Below are 17,845 nucleotides of genomic sequence, written 5' to 3' on the forward strand. Positions count from 1 at the left end.
GTGGTTATGAGCAGTGAGATTGGTATCTTGGTAGATAGGATGTTGCTGTGCTTAGTGATTTGTAGATCAGTTTGTCTGTCTGTAGACTATTATATGATTATCTGATATATGTCCACATGATTGATTGGTGGTTAAGGCTTATTTGCTTTGTGCGAGAACCAATAGACCAGGGCATTCCAACCCGATGGTTGTGGGCCGAGAGTATTCCATCCCGAGGATGATTGGACTCATAGTATGTGGGCATTCCAACCCGATGGTTGTGGGCCAAGGGTATACCATGCCGAGGATGATTAGACCTATAGTATGTTGGCATTCCAACCTGATGGTTGGGGGCTGGGTATTCCAACCCGATGGTTAAGTGGACCCATAGTATGCTATTTGTTATTATAGTGTGTTATTTGTTGTGTTGTATATTGGGAGAACTCACTAAGCTTTGGGCTTATAGTTTTGGATTTGTTTTAGGTACTTTGGATGACCGCGGGAAAAGGCATGACCGTGCACTTCCTTGTTTTATGATTGTGGCTTCTGGGAAAACTCTAATATTGATTTATTTTGAAAACAATTTGTAAACATTACTGATTTTGGAAGATTTTTCAAACAACTTATAAACTTGGGTTGATTTTGAAAAGTTTAAATTTTTGTGAATTTTTATGGATGTTACATATATACTACCTTTTATATATACATACTACCTTATATATATATATATATATATATATAGTCTTGCAAATAAAGTGTAAGTATTTAAACTATATTTCATTTCTACGTCACTTAGTTTATTTGAAGACTTTAAAACTGGTTATTTTCTCAAAACATTTATTGACAACTAGTGGTTGAAATATTTTAGAGGGACTTCTCACAAAAAACATGATATGATATAGAAGTATTTGACAAAATGTTGTAAAATATATGGTTATTTAGTGTTCCAATAAGTAAGTGAAACATAAAAACTTATCTAGAAATTTATCTACAAAATATAATAAAATACATAATCGCAGTCAATATGGGATAGACAAAACTTTCCACTAAAATTACTTGCAATTCAAAATTATAACAAAGCAAGGTAGTACAGCACTTGGGTTTCTTACAAACAAGTAGTTTGATTTTACTCCTCCAACAGAATCATAGTCACCTTCGAAGTCCTTATCGAGCATATCAATAACTCTTCCTGTAATTACTCTACAAACTACGATAGCCATCTTCACATTCATCATATTTGCATTCATATTAGCTTTAATTAGATCTTCGCAACTTGTGCTGAACCATATTCCATTTTTCTTCTTTGTAGTGTAAAAACCTGATTTAAATATATTGCAGATGCTGCAATTGGAGTCTCTACAGAGATCAGATATTCCCATTAACTTGCAACGGGTGGTTTTTGTGCCACAGAACAATAATTTCTCGTTACCATCTACCATATTTCTAGGATGTTTATTATAATCTACATAAGACCTATTCTTTACATCCTCTCTGAAACTTTCAAAACTCTCTAGAGTTTCCCTCAAATGATTCAACTTAAGGATATGTTTTATGTTTACTGAACACCTTGTGATGTCTGTTGTTGTTGCTCTGAAGATCAATTCGATAACATTTCTTGATGAGTCCCCTGTCTCTAGTATTGTTTTGCCTGATAATTTAGGTCATAAAATTAAGCATAAGCAAATATTTTCATGATACTTTAATCATTATTTCATAAATGCAATAAAATGAACTTGGTTAGAATTACACATTATGACATGCTTTATGTTAAAATGTAATCTAGACTTGAAAAAGGTTAATTTGATAGATAGGTTATGGTAGTTAATTCTAGTTATCATCACCAATATGAGAGGTTGTGAAGGTTATGTTGAAGCATTGTGATGGTTATCATTTATTAATATATGTCTATAAATTCTAAACATGTTGTAGTGATTGTGATTAATAAAGGGTTTGTTTTTCTATACAAAGTTCCCCTGTAATTCTTTTTTTTTTTTTCATCAGTCTTTCTCTAACACAGTGAGAAAACATTAAGGAAAGAAAATATATTACAAGGGAGAAAAGAAGAAAGAAATATATGTAATTTCTAAACATGGTGATTAACCTTGATCAACAAGATTTATACTTTATGACAATAAAAAAGTAACATGGTAGAAAACATGGGAGAAGAATGGAAGAACATGTAGCAAAGAACTTTTGGAAAATTAACTTGTTCACCAAGTATTTCAAGTGTAACTAAAATAGATACAATAATAAAACAAGTGCATTTGTTTGTTCTTCAACACTTCAAAGAGAAAAGTGATTAGGTGATGAAACAAACAGGGACAAAAGAGATAAAAACTTGTTGGCTAAGCTTTCTTTCATATTAAACATGAAACAGGAATATAAACTTGAGGGCTTAAAACTAAAATTAGCATCAAACTAGGGGAACTTATTTATACTAAATATTAAGGAAACCTAGTAAAATATGGCCACAGAATATGGCCACGGAAAACAGATTCCTAAACATATACCAAAACTAGAATATGGCAGTTTTCCAAAAATACCCCTAGGACTAGAAGTGTCCCGATTTTTTGGATTATCCCAACATTTTCCCCCTTAATCCAGAAACTAACACCACATTCACTCATAGCATCCTCTTTCTCTCGTCTTTAAATTTTTTCTTGCATTTAAAAACTTCCCAAACAATATCATCTTTCTTTAATCTTTGTTTTCTCTTCCTAGACTTCACTAGAACCTTCACATAAAGCTGATTTTGACTATTCTCATTTAATTGTTCTTTTCTCTTTTGAGTTTCCAAGAATCTATCAGTAAAAACTTTACGAATAGCATTTAAACTAATATCTTTTCCTTAAAATTCCTTTTCTTCACAAATATCTAATACAAGATTCGATACATCATTACCAATAGACTTGCCACATACATTTTTTGTCATTGATTTTGGTCCATCCTTCATTGCATGGATGGATTCTCCTTTCATACCAGCCATGGAGTATGTTTTGGGTTCAAAGGTTTGTAGAGTACCAGGTGAAGTGAACTTATTTGAATTGTAATATTTATCTACATGATTTGTCACATGAATTACACCTATATCTGAATCAGGTAACTTGTACAGCTTCAACCCATTCTTAATTCCAAGTGAAAAGGGAGTAACATCCAATACCATCACCTCCTTTACCATCTTCACATAAATCTGAATCCACAGTTGCTGCTTTATAATCCACAACTTTGTTTGGATTGATTTTCTTGAATAAATCCTTCCTATCAAAGAACTTGAGTTTCTTAATGCTCTCCTTATGTAATATTTCTTTTTTGGCTGTAGCTTGATCACTAACATATGATAAACCCTTCTTTAATTTCTCATATTCAATTAATTTTCCCAAAAAATATCCCTTCATGTAGATCCATCTTATATTTCCTCTCGAAATCAAGATGGGTGTTACTAGTAACAACCTTACGCTCAAATTTACCTTCTTCATCAATTTGGCATTTAGGATCTATATCACTTAGCAAGATTTTGTATAAACAATTTTGAGATTTTTTTTACCTTCATTGGTAATCTTCCCTATTTGTCCTGAATCCACAAAAATGCTCCATGCATCATGATTTGGTTACCATTATGTGCTAATTGACCTAGGCTTATTATGTTACTACATAAACTTGGTATGTAGTATACGTTCAAAAGTAGTCGATTTTCACTATTCTTGCATAGGAACTAGATTGATCATTTACCTTCAATTCTGACCTTCAAACCATCTCCACACTTCACATAACCTTGGTTTTTTTATTAAGATTTCCAAACTTAGTCTTATCATCAGTCATGTGATTACTCGTGCCATTATCAAGGTACCACATCTTGGATTGATGTTTCTTTTTTTTTCACCTTCCATTATTAATATTGGGTTAACCTTTGTTTCATTCAATAACACTTCATCTTCGGGCTATTTGTTATGGACTACTGCTATTAGTAAAGTTTGTTCATTATGTACATGACCATAGGCCATGTTTGCTTCGTATTGTCTCTCTCATCTTGGGGTTTTGCATTCAGCAACATAATGTCCATATTGTTGGCAATTGTAACATTGGATGCGACTCTTGTCTCGATTATCATTCGTACCACGCGTTCCTTCAAAGGACTGATGGTTGTTTCTTCTTCTACGAACTCCACGGTTTACGTAATTGCCACCACGACTTCTTCCCCAACCACCATGGGTTTGTGTGTTGCTTGTATTGTTTTCCCCCGGAGAACAAACATGGTATTCTTTTTATTTTTCCTAACTTCCTGTCCATTCATGGTAAGTGATTAACAATTTCTTTTTACCTTGTTCTTCGTGTTCAATATACCCACAAATTCTCTCCTCAAGATCTTTGAGTCTCTCGATAATCTCCTCGGTAGTCATCATTTTAAGGTCCACGAATTGATCGATTGTTGAAGCAATATGCATGAACTTACCTACTACAACACAAAGCAACTTTTTCACAACATATGCTTCATCCATGGTATCTCCCAAGGCTCGGATGTCGCTCACCATGTTTCCAATTTTTCCGAAAAAATCATCAATTGTCTTGGCTTCCTTGAAGTTTAGAATTTCAAACTGGGACTTTAAGGTTTGGGCCTTCACAGACCTTACCCTTTCTGCACCCATGTACATGATCTTAAGTGTTTCCCACACTACATTGTCGTTTTCTTCTCCACTATCGACAACAAGATCTCTTTCGGGATGACTTTTTAAACGACTTCCATAGTTATCTTATCCTTCTTAACTCCAACCGGTTATGGGGATTCTTAGGTTCAATCGCATCCCAAACCCCCTATGCATGAACACCTTCATCTTAATCATCCACACAGCGTAGTTGGTTCTAGTCAAGAAGTGATAATACATCTTTGATCCTTTCATGGTGTTAGATATGATCAATCAACTTTCCTTAGCTCTAATATCAATGGTAAATTCTAAACATGGTGAATAACCTTGATCAACAAGGTTTAGACTTTATGACAGCAACAAAGCAACGGGGCAGGGCCGATCCAGACGGTGGGCAACACGGGCGATCGCCCAGGGCCCACGTCTCCAGAGGGCGCAAAATTTCTGGGCTATGTAGTTTATGTATATAAAAAAATATTACCTAGTTGATTTTTAAGCCCTAAAGTTGGTTCAAACTCAAATTAGCTCAAAAGATAAACAATTTGACTTGATTGTTATTGTTAGTTGAACATGTCTACAGTGAATAATAAATTATAGTTTTTTAATCTTTATTATATTTATCTTTGAGTGACATTTTCTTTCTTTTTGCCCCGGGCTCCATATACGTTTGGACCGGCCCTTCAACAAAGCAAAAACAAGGGAGAACAGGTAGCAAAAGAACTTCTGGAAAATTGACTTATTCACCAAGGCTTTCAAGTGTAACTAAAACACATAGAACAAGCAAGTCTTGGTTCTTACAAACATCAAAAAGAAACATGATCAGGTGATGAAACAAATACGGACAAAATAGATAAAAACTTGTAGACTAAACTTTCTTTGTTATTAAACGTTAATCCGGGAATACAAACTTGAGGAATTAAAACATAAATTAACATCAAACTAGAGGAACCTATTTATAGTAAATATAAAAGAAACCTAGTAAAATAGGGCTACCAAAAACACATTCCTAAACATATACCAACACTAAAATAGGGCAGTTTCCGAAAATACCCATGGGACTAAAATTGTCCTAGTTTTCTGGATTATCCCAACAAGAGATACTAGTTCGGCCTCTTTGATGCAAGGAAAGAAAAGAAATAGATGATGGGTGAAAGATTATATATCAAGAAAAGGATATGAAGATTGAATAACCTGACTCTGGAGTCCGATTGTGAGAAGAAAAAAAAAATCATGTGGAGTTGAAAACCCTGAGACACTTCTACCCCATGGGTTGTAGGAGTAGAAATCCATGGAGGAAAGTATCAGACTGAATAAATCCTCCTCGTGGTTCATGTCAAATATGTAGAAGATCTCAAAATCGAAACTTTTTGATGATCTTTCTGTGGAGTTCTCATCATCCTGGTTTATGGGTTAAAACGGTTGGTTTTAAGATGAGAAATGTTTGTGACAAAGTCGAAGGTGTCGATGAATAATTACAAGTTAATTTTGCAGGATTGCAACCTACTCTTTGGGTATATTGGTAAAAAATAAATTGAAGCTCAGGGATGGTTTTAATGAGATAAAATTAGACGTTGGCTTCTTGTGTTTCTGGTATGGTGTTTCTTGTGCTTTATCCATGGTGGTCGAGAGGCGGCATCAATGCCAAAAAACCCACTTTTGCAATTCTTTACCATTGTTGTTTATGGGAAAAGGTTTAATCGTCGTGTTATTTTATTAGTGGGTATGAGAGTTGCTGTCAAAAGTCAACAGTGAAATATGGTTGTCGTAATACTGTTGCAGTCAGATAAGAAAAAGGTAAGATGTTTGCTTTCTACGAACAAAATCATACATGTGGTGTCATTTTACAAACCAAAAGTACAAGGATGATGTGTATATTCATTGTAAGAAAACAGTGAAAAGGAACAATAGCCGGGATGGAGACATGTCTACAAAACACTGAAAGAAAACAAAAACGAGTACATGGGTGTCATATTTTTTCTTATTTAAAAAGAAAGGTATTATGGTCAAAGACAAAAGTTGCATTGGCATCCTATTAATGTGATATAGAAATATGGCTTTCATATACAATAAAGCATGAAGCATGGTGATGTCAAGAGATTCAAGGATGAATTTTCCATTGATTTTATCCATCAGTTTTCAAAAAGAAAAAAGTAGTTCTATTAGAAGATTTTGCATGGAATTTTTTGATTATTTTCTTGACATGAAGAATTAATGAAAGCCTCAAGATGAGATTTGAAGGTTTACTGTCTAAAGATGAAAATAAGTCTGGGAGTTTTGGGTGTTACTCAAATGTATTGATGTTTGGTGGAGTTAATAAAATGTATATTAGTTCTTAATTACTGAAAACAACCTCTGTTACCATCTTCATTATTGCAACAATATTCTTATAAAAGGTGATGTTTGAGATTAACTCCAACAAAAGAGTGTTTGAAGATGTGATAAGAATCCTAGTGACTAAGTGAAAATATCTTGGTGGTATTGTTTGTTTGTTTGTTTGATGTGAGGACAGTGAGGTACATAGATGGTGTCTATTGAAAACTCAGAAAAGTAAACTACTTTGAAGATTGAAAAAAACAACAAGTTGAAGGCTATGTACAAGTCTAATTAAGAAGGGGGGGGGGGGGGGGTTGAAATGTAATCTAGTCTTGAAGAATGTTAGTTTGGTAATTAGGTTATGGTAGTTAAGTCTACTTAAAACTTATAACTAGCAATATGAGAGGCTTTGATGGTTATGTTGAACCATTGTGATGGTTCAAGTGTATAAATATTTGCATTGTAAACATGTTGTAGTGTTTGTCATTAGGGAAAATGACTTAAAAGCTCAACCAAGTTTTCAAACCATTCAAAAAAACTCAATCATGTTTTGTTTGTTTAAAAAACCCAACGAACTTAACATTTTGTCTAAAAAGTCCAACAAAGTTCCAAACCGTTCAAAAAAATCATAATTTTGTTTTGTTTAAGTTTGTTAGGTTTTTTTTGAACAGTCAAAACATAATTGTAGTTTTTTAAACGTTTTGGAAACTTCGTTGGTCTAACAAGTCATTTTTCCGATACGGTAATACGCCAGGTCATCTGTTTCTCTTATTTGACTTTCAGGAAAGTGTAACTTAATTGAGTTTTTTTGGACAAAATGTTAAGTTTGTTGAGTTTTTTTTAACAGACAAAACATGATTGAGGTTTTTTGAACGGTTTGAAAACTTCGTTAGGCTCGTAAATCATTTTTCCTTGTGATTAATATAAAGGGTTGTTTGTCTAAACAAAGTTCTCCTGTAATTCTCATTTCAGTCTTTCTCCAACACCTACTCTACTCCTAGAGATATAAGTTTATGCGGTGTGCATCATACTTCCATCATCATTTAAAGAAAGGGTCGACACATTTTCAACCATGCATGGTAATTGAATAATTTTGATTTAATTGCAAGTTAATCATTATACTTCATAAAGTGCATTAGAAAAGGGATAGACGCACATAATTAAAAGCAACATACATGGTTATTTTCACGTGTGTTTTACACTTAAAAACAACTAAGTGTCGTAATAAACAATTCCAACCAAGTGTCTTTACACACAAACCGTAATTGTCTAAAATCGCTTGCTTTAGTATCTTTTGTGGATTTTAGCAACTTCACTGATCAATTAATATGCAATATAAACTACGTACAATTACTAGAAACCATAAGCTTACCATAGATCCAAGTTCTGGTATTGTGATGCGTGAGTTCTTCATCATCTTCCGAGTTTCTTGGTTGAATGTAGGTTCTAGCTGGCATGATCGGTCTTTCATCGGCCTGAGTTACATCAGTCAGCTTGCCTCGACAGCACTGCCCTTTTCCTCTCAACAAGCGGCACAAGGCATGCATGGCTCTAGTAGCCTGTACTTCGACCACAACCATTGCACAAGGACTCGAACCCATCAGTACTGTGTTAGCAAGGTAAAAAAGATGGCTTCAAAGCTTCATATAAAAAGTAGGGGGTGAGATTTCGATTGAGTTTGGGTCATTGGGTGGAGTGCATGAGTTTACGTGGCTGCATTAATTATTTTAGTCTTTTAGAAATTAGAACAAACCAAAGGAGAATGATGGCAGGGGTTTTGTAGGTATTTAGAGCATTGAATGATATCGCAGAGGGATTTAAATCCATGCACAGTAGAATTGTCTCTTTGGTATGTGGGAAGAGCAAGATCTAGAAGGGATACAAGACAGGGGCGACCCTACTGGATAATTGAACTCATATCCACTTAAAAATAATATTAATTTGTGAGTTGTTTTTGTACTTTGATCCCAGATAAAAACAAATAAAAAAACAACAAATTTAAATAAATGAGAGCACTTGGTGTGATGGGAGGTGACGACAAAATGTTTTTTTTTTTTTGAGGAAAAGTTTTCACACATTTTCCGAAAGGTGGGGTTATTTTTAAAACTCTTTGTAAAATTTATGTATTAGTTTTAAAAATAAAAGTTGTAAATAGAAATTACAAAATTGTATATATTAAGAGGCTCAAAATATAAATTAGAGAGAGTAAAAATGAAAACTTTAGATATAAAAAGAGAAAGGTTGCTTCTTCATCGCTAATCATTTATAATTTATTGATACCTGGTATAAGTTTCCTATTATTTTCTAGACACCTCCTGTAGAGACCCTCACTTCTCAATGACAAGCACACGCACATTGTTCTTCTTTTTTCGTTTCTATTTAATTCTATTTCATTTGATTCTACAACTCTTGAACCTATCCCCATTATTCGTCCAATTAGTACTAGTTGTCCGAGATATGTTTAACTGACTAAGTCATTAACGACAAGGATGCCTAAACGAAAACCGATAATCTTGATAAGCTAGAAGTTTTCCAATCATACACACACATTATCTTTTCTTTCTTTTCTTCTGATTTCACGCACATGGGCTGCCAAGTAAACATATATAATTTCTTTTTTTTTTCTTTTTCTTTTTCTTTTTGTCCATTCTATGTGATTTAAGGTTCTGTTAATTGTTTCAAGAAATGGGAATGGATTCATTAAATAATATGATACAAAATGAAGAACTTTATTTATACGTGTAATCATATTTTCCATTCCAATTTAATGAACCCCACAACCCAACTATCTTTGCTTGGCAGCTTTCTCCCATTTGTATAGTATCAATTCAGCCATTTCACAACACTATTGAGCTATATGAATAGATTTGGTTGTATGCATATCATATATCTCTTTTTTAATTTAACGAACCAGGTGCAACTAAATTTGATTGGATTAATTCTTTTTAGTGTAATTCCTTTTCTGGTGCAGGGACTTTAGATGGAGATTATAGGCGAGGCAAGCTTCTAGCAACAGTTTTCTTGCAAATTACCATTATTACTAACTAGTACTTGTGTTACTTATCTTTTAATTATTCTTTTACACTTTTATTACAAGGCTTGATGCAGTATTGCAGTGTGCCTTGGGTATCTCATGGATGTGATAGGCATGACTCTCTAAGCTATATTAGGGTTTATAGTGGAGATCTGGATACCAACTTGAATCGTGAAAACACTTTCCGAACTGATATTTCTACACTATGTCTGGATTGCAAGAAATTCAGTCTAGGATAATCCAAGTGGACACTTATGATTCTAGGCACAAAAATCGTAAACCAATTTGCTAAATAGATTATGTGAGAGTTTGATGAAAAACTAGAGCTAAAATTCGTAACCTCCTTCAGAACTGATTATATATTAAACGAGATTAGGGTTTCATTAGAGTTGGGCGGTCATTAGCTGCTATGGAAGCAATTCAGGATAATCTGGATTAGGGTTACCAAAACTAACAAGTTTCGTTAGTTTTACCATAATCACCATTTATAATCCAAGTGGGATCCCAGCTAGGGGCTCTGCCCTTTGGACCCCGCTAGGTGCGCTGCCCCTAGACCCCACCAAAGGGGCGCTGCCCCCGGACCCCCGACTAGTCGTTGAAACGGCTTCTAATTCGATCTTATACATGTCTGCACTCCGCACAACCCCATATGTATATTAGCGTACAAATTATGAAGCCCCTTAACTCACATGTCAGTTCCAGTTACTTAAAATGACATGGTGACACTAAAATCACCAACAATCATACCCTATTTTAGTGTAACCCTTGAATAGACATAACCTTATCAAACAAACCAAACTAGTACATAATGAAAATATCGAAACGATTGAATTTCCACTTAGTATCATACATTTGAAAATACTCGAGAATCAGGGTGTTCTAAGAATTGAACCTATCAACCCATTTGAATACCAGAAAGTAAAATACATACTAGTTTATTGAAATTCTAGCAAAATACAACTTTACACTTTTATAAAGTCGTGTGTCCCAATCCCCTCATGATCGTATCAAGGTCAAGTCCACAACCTCTTAAAATGTGGCTACAATTCACAATCATGTAGGTAACTTATTTCCATGTATCCGCACATACATTTGTCAAAGAAATTATTAAGAAGTTAAATTTCAACCTGGCTAACTTGCAAAACCGAACACATACACGCGATGAATAATTCATGTGTTCCAATCTATAAGTATGAGCTTTCCACATTGAATTCAACTCCAAACATTATATTAGGAGGGAATTAGGTGTTTCATCATTACAGAATTAAATGGACTTTAATCCCCATCCCGATTAAAGACTTGTGCGCTAAGTCTCTTGTCAGACCTTTAGTCAAGTGATCTGCCAAATTTTGTTGCGATTTCACAAACTCAACCGAAGTCACACCATTCATGATTAGTTCTCTAATCATACTATGGCTAACACCTAGGTGTCTAGACTTGCCATTATAAACTTGGATATACGCCTTAGCCAAAGCGGTTGCACTATCACAAAGGATAGAAATAGGTGCTATCAGTTTTGGACCACAAAGGAATCTCATAGACTAAATTCCTTAGCGACTCAACTTTTTGACCAGCAGCTGCTAATGCAACAAACTCATATTCCATTGTCGAGTTTGTAATGCAAGATTACTTCTTGGAAGGACAAGAAATGGCACCTCCCCTAAGCAAGAATACCCAACCAGATGTTGAGGAATGGTCCTCCATGTTGGTTATCCAACTTGCATCTGAATGACCTTCTAAAACCGAAGGACTCCCTAAGTAGCTCAAACCATAATCCAAAGTTCCTTGAGATACTTAAACACTCTATTTACCGCTTACCAATGTTGAGCACTTGGATTACTAGTATACCTGCTCAACTTACCCACATCAAAAGCAATATCAGGTCTGGTACTTGTCATGGCATACATCAAGCTACCAATAGCCTTAGAGTATTCCAATTGTGAAATGGGAACACCATTATTTGGCATTAATTTCACACTTGGATCCATAGGAGTACTAACAAGAGAACAATCGATAAAATTAAACCGCTTGAGAATTTTCTCAATATATATAATGAATTTGAGTCATTACCAATCCTTTGTTCATCCTCTTAATTCTTATTCCAAGAATTACATCATCATTTCCTAAATCTTTAATGGAAAACATGGATGATAACAATTTCTTTGTTTCATCCACTTGATTTTGGTCGGTACCAAAAATCAACATGTCATCTACATATAAGCAAATGATCACTCTAACTCTAGTAGCATCATCAAATCTACTATAAACACATTTGTCACATTGATTTTTCTTGAAACCAAAAGACAAAATCTCTTCATTAAATTTTTGATGCCATTGTTTAGGCGCTTGTTTCAGTACATACAAAGATTTGACAAGTTTACAAACCATATGCTCTTTATCGGGCATAATGAAACCATATGCTCGTCAATATCACCATTTAAAAAGGATATTTTCACATCCATTTGGTGAATAACCAGATTGCGGATACTTGCTAAGGCAACCAACAATCTAATAGTAGTAATACGTGCAACTGGAGCATACGTATCAAAATAGCCAATACCAGGTTTTTGTCTAAAACCTTGAATGACTAACCGGGCTTTGAAATTATCAATGGTTCCATTAACATTTATTTTCTTTTTGAAAATCCATTTGCAACCAAGAGGTTTAGAACCCGGAGGCAAATCATATAGCACCCATGTGTTGTTCTCAAGAATTGATGACATTTCATCATCAATTGCTTCCTTCCAAAAGGCACTATCATGAGACTCTATGGCCTCTTGATATGTCTTAGTATCATCCTCAATAGTATAGCAATAATAGTATTCAAGATTAATTTCATCTCTTGAACCTTCCACCAAATATAGTTGGAAGTCGGATCTGAAGTCTTTTGCAATTTGGCCTCTTTTGCTTCTACGAAGCTCTTGTGGCTCTTGTATGATACCACAATCTTGATTTTCTGAATTTTGCTCTTTATTAGCACCAAAATTCAGATCCTTAGGCCTTTGAATCGATGAAAACCGCATCTCATCAAAAATTGCAGCCCGTGATTCAGTAACAGTGTTAATTGAAACCGAATCATTAGGTTCTATTACATAAAACCTATATGCCTTGGAATGTTCAGCATATCCAATGAATATGCAATCAATTCCATGTTCTCCCAAAATTTTCTTTTTGGTCTCGGTGAGTTTTACAACTGTCCGACATCCCCAAACCCAAAAATAACTCAAATTCGGCTTTTTCTTGAACCAAAGTTCATATGGGACTGTTTTATTCCTTTTATTTGGAACCCTATTTAATAAATAGCATGTCGTTAACATGGCCTCTCCCCAAAATCCTTCACTCAATCCCGAGTATGATAACATCGAGTTTATCATTTCCTTTAAAACTCGATTTTTGCGTTCATTAATACCATTCTGTTGGGGTGTATAAGGTGTCGTGGTCTCATGAATGATACCCACTGATTGAAAGTATATAGGATCCATATATTCACTTCCTGTATTAGTCCAGAGACGTTTAACCAGAATGCTCAATTGCAATTCCACCTCGGTTTTGTATATTTTGAATTTATCTAAGGCTTCATCCTAAGAATGTAACAAATACACATAGCAAAACCGAGAGAAGTCATCAATAAAAGTGACTATATACTTTTTATTTCCCAAAGAAGGAGTGGAGTGAAAATCCTCAGTAATATATTTCAGTTCAAGGGTGTCCCAAACTCCTTGTCACACAAGGCTTCACTATGGATATCAAATAAAGCATCATACATACCGTTCATAATGTGACCTTTGCAGATGTAGTCATCATTGTCCCACTTCTATCTCCTTATCTCTTTAATCTTCTCAACAACACCTTCCTCAAGCTCCGCTGGTCTTGGAGTATTCAGCATGTATATTGCTTTCATAGTAGTCAACATGAAGTGCATCTTCCTCCTCCAACGCCTTAAGTTAACGCCTTCAAACTTCTCCAGATTAGCAAACTTAGTGGTCATCTCGCAGATTCAGTCACCCATCTCCAGGAATAGAAAATATCAGTTCGAATGTAAAATATATTAGGGTTTGTAGTGGAGATCTGGATACCAACTTGGATCGTGAAAACACTTTCTGAACTGATATTTCTACCCTATGCCTAGGTTGCAAGAAATTTTGCCTAAGATAATCCAAGTGGACACTTACGATTCTAGGCACAGAATTCGTAAGCCAATTTCCTAGAGAGATTCTGTGAGAGTTTGATGAAAAACGAGAGCTAAAATTCGTAACCTCCCTCTGAAGAGGAAGAACCGTTTATATATTAAACGATATCATGGTTCCATTAGGGTTGGGCCGTCATTAGTTGCTTTGGAAGCAAATCAGGATAATTCGGATTAGGGTTACCAAAACTAACGATTTTCGTTAGTTTTATCATTAGTTGCTTTGGAAGCAGTGGGACCCCAGCCAGGGGCTTTGCTCCTTGGACCCTGACAAAGGGGCACTGCCGCTTTGGAAACCCCGGACTAGTCATCGAATCAGCTTCTAATTCGATCTTATACATGCGTGCACTCCACACAACCCCGTACATATATTGGCGTACAAATTATGAAGCCCCTTAGCTCACATGTCAGTTCCAGTTACTTAAAATGACATGGTGACACTAAAATCACCAACAAACTCAACATTTGGTATTCAGTGATACAAATACATTTTAAGCTCATGTTGTTGAAATGGGTTTAAACTAAAAGGTTTTAATTTCCACATAATACAAAATAGCAGTAATGACAAATTATGTTTCAAAAAACATATATAATACAAAATAGAATGATTGTAATTGAAAATTTTTGTTTCATGTGTTTACATGGAAAAAATGGTCGGATATTTGTCTTAATAAATTCTATTAATATAAATGTTAATGCATGATTTTAATAGAATAATAAGCAAACAATTTTTTTTTCATTAATGAAAGCGAGCAGTGTTATTTTTTTAAATAAGTGTGTTTATCTTGAGAGAACTTTATTTTTTTAATGGAGAACTGAATTTTTTCAAAAATGGTAGGACCATCCCTCTAGTTTGATTTTATTACACATTTGGTACCCATCACTTTTAAAAAGACTACTTTTTTATTATCATTTATGTTATTATTATTAAAAAGAATTTATAAAACCAATTTGTGGTGCCCACCTCCTCTTATCACTCCCCCCCCCCCCCCCCGCTCATTTGATTTTCTGCTCCGGTACCTGACGTGATAGAGCCATATGTTTTCCACGAAATTCCAGTGTACCCCTCTATCGCTACTGCCATCTATCCCCCCTGTTCCGCCACCGGACCGGCATCCTTTCTAGTTCCCCCTTCCCCTTTCTTTTCTACCTCCTGTGTAACCTCCCCTATTCCATTGAAATCACTGCCGATGCCAACCAAAACCTTCACATCATTCGCTAACCCCTTTTTTTATCCAAACTTACATGATATGGTTGAACCATTCCCATTTCTCCAAAAAAAACCACTGCCAGATAGTGCAGAAACCCTTTCAAACACCGCAGATTTTGTCCAATGATTGTGTTCAGACCTTTAGGGGAAAGGTAGAGATCGTAAAATTCTAGAATTCAAAAACTGAAATCGAGGCAAGCTTAATCGTGCACAATAATGTGTGTGACAAATTGCATACAAGAAGGAGGTCTCACCTTCTCTTCCGTAATTACCGCTCAGATTCATATTCTTCGAGTTTTAGTTCATTGGGGGGTTTTTGTGATTTGTAGTGTCGATTAAAAAGCTTGTTGATATGAGGTTTCATCTGAACTTTAGGTTCAAGGATTCCTTTTTTTTCATGGCCTTAGATTTTGATTAAAGGGTTTGAATGTTTGATTTCATTACAAATTTTTTATGATTTCGATAGATTGGATAATTCCTTTATGTTCTCATTTTTTGGTGGCTTAATGTATTGAATTGTTATGCGCAGATGAAGATTGATAGATGGCGGCTGCAAGTAATATGAATGGGTTAGGGGTAGGGAAGGTCAAAAGTCCTGTGGAAAAAGAGGGTGAGGATGGATACAGGTTAGAGTATGGGTGTCACAACTCGGAATTTTAGACCTAGCATGGTCTAAAACCTAACCAAGTACTAGTGTAAACCACATTGAAATCTTGATTGTATGGTGTCCATCTATAGCCTTAGGGCTTGTAGATAGAGCTAACAAAGAAGTAGGGATTGAAACCTAAGTTAATTTAGTAAGGCATAATCCAACACTTGGCAAAAGATGAGGGTTTAAACCATAATTAACACACCATAGGTGTGTTTACGGCCTAAAGGGATAAAGATCATGGTGTTCACGGTCCAAAAAAATTTAGGACTTAGGGTTCACAATCATGAAGTATTCCATGATGTAGTTCATGGATTGAATTAAATAGCAAATGAAGTTTACAGCCTAGGTTTAATTCACAAAGTGTTCACAGTTTAGGGTATCAAATCAAAGGGGTTCATGGTTGGCAATTGATTCAAGGAAGGGTTCACGGTTTGCCTAATTCCGAAAACACACTTTCTAGAACATAATTCATCCATAAACACTCCTAAATATCTTCATATCTTATCCATAGTTATATTCCTAATGTGATTACCTCCGTAAACCTCACATTCACCGCCTCATAAGTTCCTTCACACATAAGTCATAACTTAGAACCATTTCTCTCATTTTACACAAGCAGTAAATGAAAACATTCTCTTTTCTCTCTCAAGTAACAAGCCATATTTCTTCCATTCTTAAGAAATCAAAGACCAAAGTCCCCTGGATCATATAATTGAAGCTTCATCCCTAAGATACTATAGTAAGTATTCTTCGGTTATTAGTTTTATAAAATACTTGTGTTATTAAGACATCTTATTCACACACAATCGTATGTTAAAATACTCGTAGGATACAATCACTTTCTCATATTACATCTCAAACGTCACTGCTTTCGTGGAATGTGTGACTTCTGCCTTACTTCATGTTCCTTGTTTGGTTGTGGGTTAGGGCAGATCCACACATTCAACTGTATATTCAATTTGCATTATATATAATTTGTATTCATTAAATGATCGCAGAAGGATCATATTACTCATTAATAAAATATAGGATTTTCTGGAAGAACATGCGAACTTTTCCAAAGAACAAAGTGTATACTTTCAACAAAAATACTTATGAACTCACCAAATTTAATGTTGACACTTTTTCAAACCACTTGTATTCTCAGGAACCTTAATAGACAGGTACCCTCTCATGTTTTGCAAAGATGAAGCTTTACGTCTTAACTTTTGCTATAGTTTTAATGTAAATCATGAAATGTTTTGAAAACAATGTAAACTTTATATTTTTAATACGATGTTTGTTGTTGCTTTGATTACTAGTATACAATTGTTGTGATACTGTACATGACGTCCTCCGCTCCCGAACTTTTCCGCCGTTCCGATTTGGGGGTGTGACAATGGGTGAGGGTGATGGATCCATATTTATTAAATATTTTTCTTTTACAATTCCATTTAAAAACTTCATAAAAACAAAACAATTAAAATAATAGATAATGGTATATTGGTTATTTTAAATCAATTAGAGACCAAACGTGCAACATAATGAAACCATAGGGACAGTCCGAGTTAAATAAAAATAAGTTAGGGACCAAAATTATGTTCTAAAAAAGAAATATTTGAGCCGGTTCAACATATTATATTGTAACCAACCCATCAAAAATATATAATTTATTGTCGCCTAATAATGATAGACATGAGATTGCTAAATGATGACTTTGGGTTTGATGAACCAAACTCCTCATTTATGAATATAACATTATTAATTCATTAAGTGATATCAATGATGACTCTGATGATGCGTGTGAGAGTAACTTTATGAATGTTATTAGAGATTTAGGTTGTATCAACTA

At 34.7% G+C, this 17,845-nt stretch overlaps 1 long non-coding RNA gene across 1 annotated transcript; it reads right to left on the reverse strand.

Moving 5' to 3' along the window:
• Positions 1–1,019: 1,019 nt before the first annotated feature.
• Positions 1,020–8,765, reverse strand: LOC145017473 (uncharacterized). Its single transcript, XR_013666532.1, has 2 exons — positions 8,305–8,765; positions 1,020–1,627 (listed from the first exon to the last, which is right to left on the reverse strand). It is a non-coding gene; the product is annotated as an uncharacterized LOC145017473 (long non-coding RNA).
• Positions 8,766–17,845: the final 9,080 nt, after the last annotated feature.

This window comes from Lactuca saligna, chromosome 9 (assembly GCF_052625555.1).
Source record: "Lactuca saligna cultivar CGN05327 chromosome 9, ASM5262555v1, whole genome shotgun sequence".
Classification (NCBI taxonomy): domain Eukaryota; kingdom Viridiplantae; phylum Streptophyta; class Magnoliopsida; order Asterales; family Asteraceae; genus Lactuca; species Lactuca saligna.